At 42.8% G+C, this 8,100-nt stretch overlaps 1 long non-coding RNA gene across 1 annotated transcript; it reads left to right on the top strand.

Annotated features, from left to right (window-relative positions):
• The first annotated feature begins 366 nt into the window (after positions 1-366).
• On the top strand, positions 367-7,151 carry LOC147752532 (uncharacterized). The gene is made up of 2 exons (XR_015313814.1): positions 367-613; positions 1,502-7,151. It is a non-coding gene; the product is annotated as an uncharacterized LOC147752532 (long non-coding RNA).
• Positions 7,152-8,100: the final 949 nt, after the last annotated feature.

Genomic DNA, 8,100 nt, shown 5'->3' on the forward strand with positions numbered 1-8,100 from the left:
GAGCACACACTGCTGCATTCGAAAGAACGAATCGAGATTATGACATACTACGACTGTTAGCCCGCTGACACAGCATCACCCGTGTGTCAACGACGATTCAGGCAAGTTTTGACCTAGTGAAGTAACTATATCTGCGCGCCATTGAATTACATGTTCGATCTGATTGTATATATAATAACGCTAATGATATAGTAAACAGTCATGCCAACCACTACGAACTGCGGCCAAAACGAGGTAGCACAACATTCCCTCAACAGTGTCCTAATCAGCTACCGCGTGTCGCGCTCTGTCAACAAGGCTTCACCTATAAAAAAGCAAGCGAAAAATCTATCGTTCTTCAAATGCATAGCAATTATTGTATTTCCATCCAGTAATAAGAAGCGATCTCCTTCGCGTCTTTCTCTCGCCGATGAAAATTAAGGCAGGTTCGGTTATTTCTGCAGTATGATAATCCGCCGTGGCAGGATAATCTGGTATCCTTGCGAACCTATTGTTAGGTGCAACGGAGACTACGGTTGGACGAGCCATATCCCTCCGACCGAGGGTCCGTGCATGGCAGACGATCTACAGCGACAGCAGATATCACATAGCGTCATGCCTTTCGAGTTCGAGAGTAAGTGATGAACAGGGGAGTCTGTCGACATCGGGCAAGGTCGTTCGCCGCATACGCTATGTAAACGCTGTTACTCGAAGCTACATGCACCCTGTTGGTAAAGGATTGACATTTTGGTAGCAGTGGTAGACATCTAGCTACAAGCACATACAGTTCGTGAGCTTGACTGAAGTTCTTGTTGCAGGCGAGATTCTAACTAAATACAACAAGCCTGATTTGTGCTTTATGTTCCATAAGTATATATATTTTTAACGTATACTGCTGCTTCGATAGTGTAGAAAAACTGGCTCCATACCAAACGACGTTGCCGATAAGCTCAGATGAAATCGTAGAAAGTGAAACCGACTTCGAACAAAGTACTCTCGTCAATTATTATGATTCAAAATGATAACGAACTCAAATTCAAAAGGTAATGGTAACGAACGATTATGTCGATTGTAGATGCCGCTAATAGGTAAAAAAAAAACTATCGCGGGCCTTAAAGGCATATCATTTGTCCGCTTTCTTCTGCTCATACAAGACCGTAAGAGTACATCTCTGAAACTGTTTGTAACGACCACAGCACATTTGGCCTTAGTCGGCACAAAACAACGGACTTGACGTATTAGGTGCCACTAATGATCACAATCCTAACGCTCCTTTACTAGAAGGCATTACCCTAAAGTCGAGTATTATCTTATAGCACGTGCAAATGTGACTAACAGCTAGCCATGTCCTAAAATAGAACGTTCCGTTAATCTAGGATCAGTACATTACTCACGCTATTTTCGATTTCACAAGTACTAACCACTGTCTTAGCCATTGATGTTCTAGCTATCGCTGCAAGTCGATAATTATCGCTAAAGGCCTGTCGTTTTGCTTTTAAATTGATTTTCTACCGCGATTTAGGGTTGTTCGTTATCGTTTAAGGCCGTTGAGATCGACGTCAGATGTAATCTTTCAAGCTCAAATCAACTATTTATGAAAAATCTCTATTCAGCCAAATATCTTCGATCCTCTAAAAATAATGGAGACGCGGAAAAATGCCATCCCACTAAATATGGCAATGAACAAAAAGGGGCATTTTGGTGAAGTAAGAAATAAAATATCAACTGGAAAAAGCTGAGCAAGAATATACTTAATGTGACCACTATATAACTGTGTATTCTCGTAAGGCAGACGCTTTTCCCGGCTCAGATCATGAGTGAGCAAGCGTATGCGAAGCTGAGTTTGTGGTGGAGATCTCTCACGGATCGTTGGCTATTACAGATGCTGATTCGTGCGAAACGTTCTGCTGTGCCTGTTATCATGCACCTCTATCTAAAAGTAGCTAAGTAAAGTTAGTATACAGGGACATTCTACTGTGTCAGGCTTCCATTACATTTACTTACGCCAGCCACATATATGACCGCTTTACGTTTCATCTGACCGTCTGCTAATCGTAAGATAACTCATTCCGCATGTATCGGTCAAACCTGTTCTGCATGAAACTGTGGAGAATTAAGGTTTTGTTCGGAACGCTTATGGGACATGGTGGCGATAAGTGACTGGACAATGATGAACAGGTAGGTTTGGCCTGCGCTTATTGGTACCTTGGCGGACTTGTGAAAAGTTCTTTTTTTTTACTATTCAAAAAAAGAGTACTCGTATTACGTATCAATGCTTGCCGATTTCTAGTTAGCTACCTTTATTAGTAGTTTTGGCCTTATCCATTGATTTATCATTCTCCTATTATCGTGTGCGCACTAAACACTTACACAAGCATATTTGTAACCCTATAAGCCTAACTTTGACCAGTAATCCGCCCTTCATTCGATGAGCGATAATAAAGGGCGAACTCTCTTGAATTATCATAGAAGCAATCAGCGGGTGGTGGAAAACCCACTAACTGACGCTACCGTTTCTACAGCGACGGTGTCCAATCGGTCTGTCGCCACCGTTCTGTTGCCGCTGCACGAGCTCTGCCCTACCACGGTAACCACCGTACGGCTATTCTAGTGGTGTCGACGCGTTCGCTGCCATCTTGCCCAGCGGCATCAGTAGACAGTCGCGATAGCGCCCATTGCCAGCATTTTAATAAGAAGAACAGCTGACGACTACTACTACTACTACTACGTAATTGCGACTAACTGACTGCTAAGCCAGGGGCAAACACGCAGACTGCCCTGCCGATGCCACGATGTAGGTGTAACCCTATCGCTGGAACCACCACCGTCACTGTCGTTGCAAATATTGCGCAGATACGCGTCGCTGGCCGCACGGCTCTTAACAGAACGGTGCGTTACAGCTGCTCAGCGACAGGACCAGCGGCAACAGTCGCGCTGGGGCGCCGCTTGCGTTTCTAAGTCAGGTAAACTTACAAGGAAGAGTTCGCTCCGCCGAGTGAAGTTGAGTGGAGTGATACGACAAACGGCTCGTCCATATATCTTCACTGTAGCAGAAGAGACGATTACTTGATGGTAGATGGTTGCCCAGACAATGTATATATATATATATGATATGCAGGTCGTGAGTGTGATTTATAAAGCAGAAATAGCGCCAGAATAACCGCTACTGTAGATGGCAAAAATACAACGGAAAGGAAGGGCCGAGTTGTTCGGTGTGCGTGAAACACCGACTGGCAAAGGACGGTGGTAGTACCGCTTCAAATGAAACATCGTTCATGCCAGGCCAGTTATGTTATTTTAAAGCTAACTTTTAACAACGATAAATGTATTTGGCGGCGTTCCTATTGGACCGATGACCGCATCTGCTGGCTCCAATCGTTGCCCACCTTGCGCTATTCGTTGCCGCTCGCGGGCCGTCAACTATCGACTCCACGTCGTCGACTATCGGCAAAAGATATCACCAGCAGCAACAGCTGCGGCTGTATTATGGCTTCTATGTTAGATATACATCTATGTTAGATGTACACATCTAGCCAACAGCGTTCCCCCTTCCATAACGAAAGTCTCTTTAATCTTTTCCAAGATGATGTTCCTGCTGGTACCACCAAAAACCAACTTTTCCCCTACCTTAAGCTTAGACTCGGACAATGTATGGCATTTGCCTATGCAACAGTGGTCTATGAGTAGCGCAACGAAATAGCATTATTAGCTCTACATAAAAACAGACGATTCCGAAATCATTGTGAGTATCGTGACTGTCAACGTAATTACGGAGAGCGCTGTCAAACGGGTTAGCACCGTAGTACCTCATCAGGGCAATACACCGGCATGTAGCATTCGCGTCAGGAGCAATACGAACTAATACCATAACCAGCAATAAACTGTACGCCAGCAAAATTAATTACTCTTCAGCTATCACCATAGTCTTTGGCTCTCTTTAAATCACTCAGCTCTTCAGTCTTCACTACCTTTTGGCCCTTGGACTGTTCACATTTCTTCGAAATCTATCCCAAAACGTGACAAGCCAGTAATGCTTAGGCTGCCCTCGATAGTTCAACGGTCGTATCGTCAACTAGCGTTGGACTATGCCTGTCATCATCACCAGCAAAGCCTGTCCCTGTCGACCACAGCAACGGCCGGCGCTGATGGCCGATTTGCCAGCGACGGGCAGAAGGCGCTAATCCGCGAGGACATGGGAGGCCGAAGGACAAGCGCTCACCGATTAGTTCATGTGGTGAAGTTAGTTTGTTAGGGTCATTTTGACGAAAGGGTAACTATTAATGTCGATGGTGCTAATGAGTATAACGAAGGACTACGATGGTGAGTAGTGGAATAGAAATGGTGGCCAATGATCGTTCAATTTGTTTGCCTAGTAGACAGTGCGCCAAAAGCTCTTTCCTGGTGGTAAAAGCAGGAAATCATTTCAACATATATACATCAGCTGCAGTTCGCTTCACGCGTTCGTACATCCATTAGATTGACGTAAAACGTAGATAACACTAGGCGATACCGGTATGGCAGTCAACGGTGCCATAGACTTATATATACGAATTTTTTATGTGATGAGTTATGAGAATAATGTTGAAATTACACTTACGCATAGCTACATCTTTCGTCTGGACGCACGGATGACGACAAAGCATCATTATCTCGAAACGTATTGTGTACTACAAGAAAAAATGAAAATTAGGACATCAGCTTCAGAAACACGCTGATTGTGAGACATAATTAAGGTGCTGACGTTTGGTAATTAGTTTACCGACTTCTCTGTTAGAACACTCTGTACCAAATCAATATGACGCCAATTATCTCACTGGTATAAAAGTGAAAGTGTCGTTCTTCCTATAAAGAAGATCCAATTGTCAGTGCTTCGACCACACCGTTATCTGCAGCTTTTTTGGTTAGGGTCTACTACCAAAGTCATACATTTTTTACTAGAAATTCTCTCCTGCAGCAGCTAGGCAACGTCACAGACTCTGAGTTTTCGTTTTTGTTGGAACTTAAAACTTCTAGTTCTGTTTTGCATATTAAAATAGCTTGGCCGGTTTGCTGGTGATATTTGACCTAAAGGACGGCCGAACATTGACAGGTTTAGCATTTCATTTACCAGCGCTAACGGCGAGATCATTAGCTGGGCCTCTAACGGTCACTACCAGCAGTGAAAGTATCTTCAACCTCGTATAATGAGTAATAATAGACGTACACGGATTCACCCTAGTAATAATAAATTCTAATAGCAATGGGAACTACCTGGTGATACTCACTGGTACAGAAGGCATAATCGTCATCAAGTCAATAAACGAAGTCGCCGAAATATATATTGTTGCCTATCGCGACGGAAATCAACCGACGCCTCGTTCAATCCCAGATCCTATGTAACTTCCTATTGAAATGACGCCGTCTAGATCAATAGGAAATGAGTTGTCATCCAATCACACGTCCGAGCGTAGCTTGAACTACACTTACACAATGACGTTATTGGGTACGTGTGTCGCAGTTGACAACGAAATCAATCATTAAAAAAGCGACCAAAATGAACGGTCGCCTCTGATTCATTTCCTTGAACCCCATTCGAACTTTTAAAAATAATTGTCGATCGTTATCATTTAAAAAAACACTCTATAGGCACACATTGATAAGCTACGTAGTAGCTATAAAGCTGTACGTTGTTGAGAGCAGAAGCTGGATAATCATTCCACCAATATGCGTGTCTTTCGACTTGTCTATGGTCATCTCCAGCTGAATTTTCCTCGAGCCGCATCTAGCGTCCAGTGCAATGCGAAAAAATCGAATTTGTATTTTCAAGGAATCATTAACGTTAAGCCGCTAATTTGTAAGTGTACTTTTTCTTTTTACTAGTAAAACTGAGAACTGTAAGAACGTAAAATAGGTCGCACAACGTTTATTGTAATAATAGGCTTTTTCACAAGTATGATAACAACTATTCTCCTTTGGAATTAACTAGCAATTAACGATCTTGGCTGGATGCCCTCTAATTACCTAGCTGCTCCCGAAACAGCAAGCGCTGACAAAACCACAGGTAACAGGTGGGCTATCCAGTGGACTAAGCTTTAGACTGAAAAGAGCGTGAAAACCAAAACAAAGGCGGCAACACCTTGTTGGCCTTTTGGTCACCCACGATTATCCATAGGCGTTATATAGGTGTGGAGAGGACTAGGTCTGTATATGCAACGAGAAACGAAAGTGAAGATAATCCACATATTGCTTAGACTGGCACCTGATTAAAAGGCTCTGTATGAATCGCTGGGCGTCGTCTACGAACAAAAAACGAGAGCCAAAAAGAACTCACACTCACCACAAATCTCCTTGAACGAGATCTCAGTCAGTCGGCTTCTTCAGCGTGCCCAGTGGGTAGCTTAATCTCTTTAGCTGTCTTTTACGTAAATATGCCTTATGGACTTTGTTATACGTTACAGGAAACATCCATATTTTGCCTTCGAAGCAAAACGAGATTTTTGCGGAAATATCTCTAGCTGGAATAGCTGATAGCTTTCTCGAGACTAGTATGAAAGACTGTTTTGAAGAAAAACGGTTTAAATAGGACAGCACACGTTACATCAAAAGGAACCGAATACGGTCAAACCAGCTACGCTGTCTTTAAGCCGTCTTGTCTTATGCTTTCCCTTTAACCCACGACAGAGAAATAGCGAAGCTCTTATTTTGATAAATCAACTGAAAAAAAAACAACGTCGAGTGGGCTATCTGGTCTTCAAGTCTGAAAATAGGGGACTTCGAAAAATCTCTTACTAGCATCTCCCAAGGTACTTCGATGATATCTCGGCCTTTCAGACTGGGCCTATCTTAGCATACTAGTAGTTATAAGCGTAGCCACACCCTAATCATCTTAGAGGACCTGTGAGCAGGGAACCTGAGGTTTCTGATCATCTGATCTTTTTGTGCATGCGTGTTACACGCCCTATCGGGTATCTAAAGCCACTAACGTGATCAGTGCTGTAAAGGGACTGAAGCCGAACAGACAAGTTAGATGCTTTAGGCTTCTACATTGTAAGTAGGTGAGCAGTGACAACAACTGTGCTAATACAGAAAAAAGAACCTGGGTAAATAAAGGTCTCGTTAAAGAATGAGATGGAAAAATAACTGCTTCTATAAAAAAAAAAAAAAAAAAAAAAAAAAAAAAAAAACAGAAATAACGATTGCTTCTTGGCGGCTGCTTATGAACCCTGTAAGGCACTGATCAACGAAAGCCCTAACGCGATTTCTGGTCAGGTCATTGCTCTGACCCTTCTTTTTCAGTTCGATAACCTCATCCAGTTCGAAGACGTACATATTTATGCTAATGCAATGCTATATAGATTTGCTCCACCATAAATTGCGAGCAGATTAACTGTAAGCAAACAAATTTTTTCGAGTTTCGGCTCTGCTGCTACCTACGCAACCTGCAAAACAAAAGGCTTTGTAGGGTCGTTCGTTCCGGGAGCAGACGACCGCAAGCCTTTTTCAGCCCCTTACCAACCTAAACTTGAACCGCATGTCGGCCATTATGAGTTTGTTCGTATTTTCTAGGCACGCATCTTCGTCCCTTATTGGCTGATCTTCAGTCAAGCACCCGTACTATCTAATTTCCGTTTCATTCCTCCAGAGGGCAAATTATATAGCCGATTAGTTTATCCGTATGCACTAATAGGCAAATTGGCGTAAACAAGTCATTCAATAACAGGCTGTCTTAACCTTAGGGCGTCACAGAATTTGAGAATCAGAAAACACTTCCAGAGGTTAATATAAAACTGGAGATACTAATAGTAATACCAACGCCGGTCGAATGATCCGATAAATATAAACATTAAAATCAAGCATTGGCGTTTTGTAGATCTTTCATCAAGCAGATTACAGAAATGGTCGCATGAGCGGTCTATTGCGCTATATAATGCGAATATGGATCAAATAAGCTATTACCCAAACGGAGTCGTAACATTACAAGCGCGCAACGAATTCTTCAAGTAACATTTCAGGTTCTTTCTTTAGCAGTGAAGGCTGCCGGTGAAATTCTGCTTTCTGGTTGCTGCCAATGAAAATACGCCTGATTATGCTTGAAGTTCTAACATAACAGACCTTAGAATCTTGAACTTAGAAACAAGTTCG

This window comes from Varroa jacobsoni, unplaced genomic scaffold (genome assembly GCF_002532875.2).
Source record: "Varroa jacobsoni isolate VJ856 unplaced genomic scaffold, vjacob_1.0 scaffold_1184, whole genome shotgun sequence".
NCBI lineage: Eukaryota > Metazoa > Arthropoda > Arachnida > Mesostigmata > Varroidae > Varroa > Varroa jacobsoni.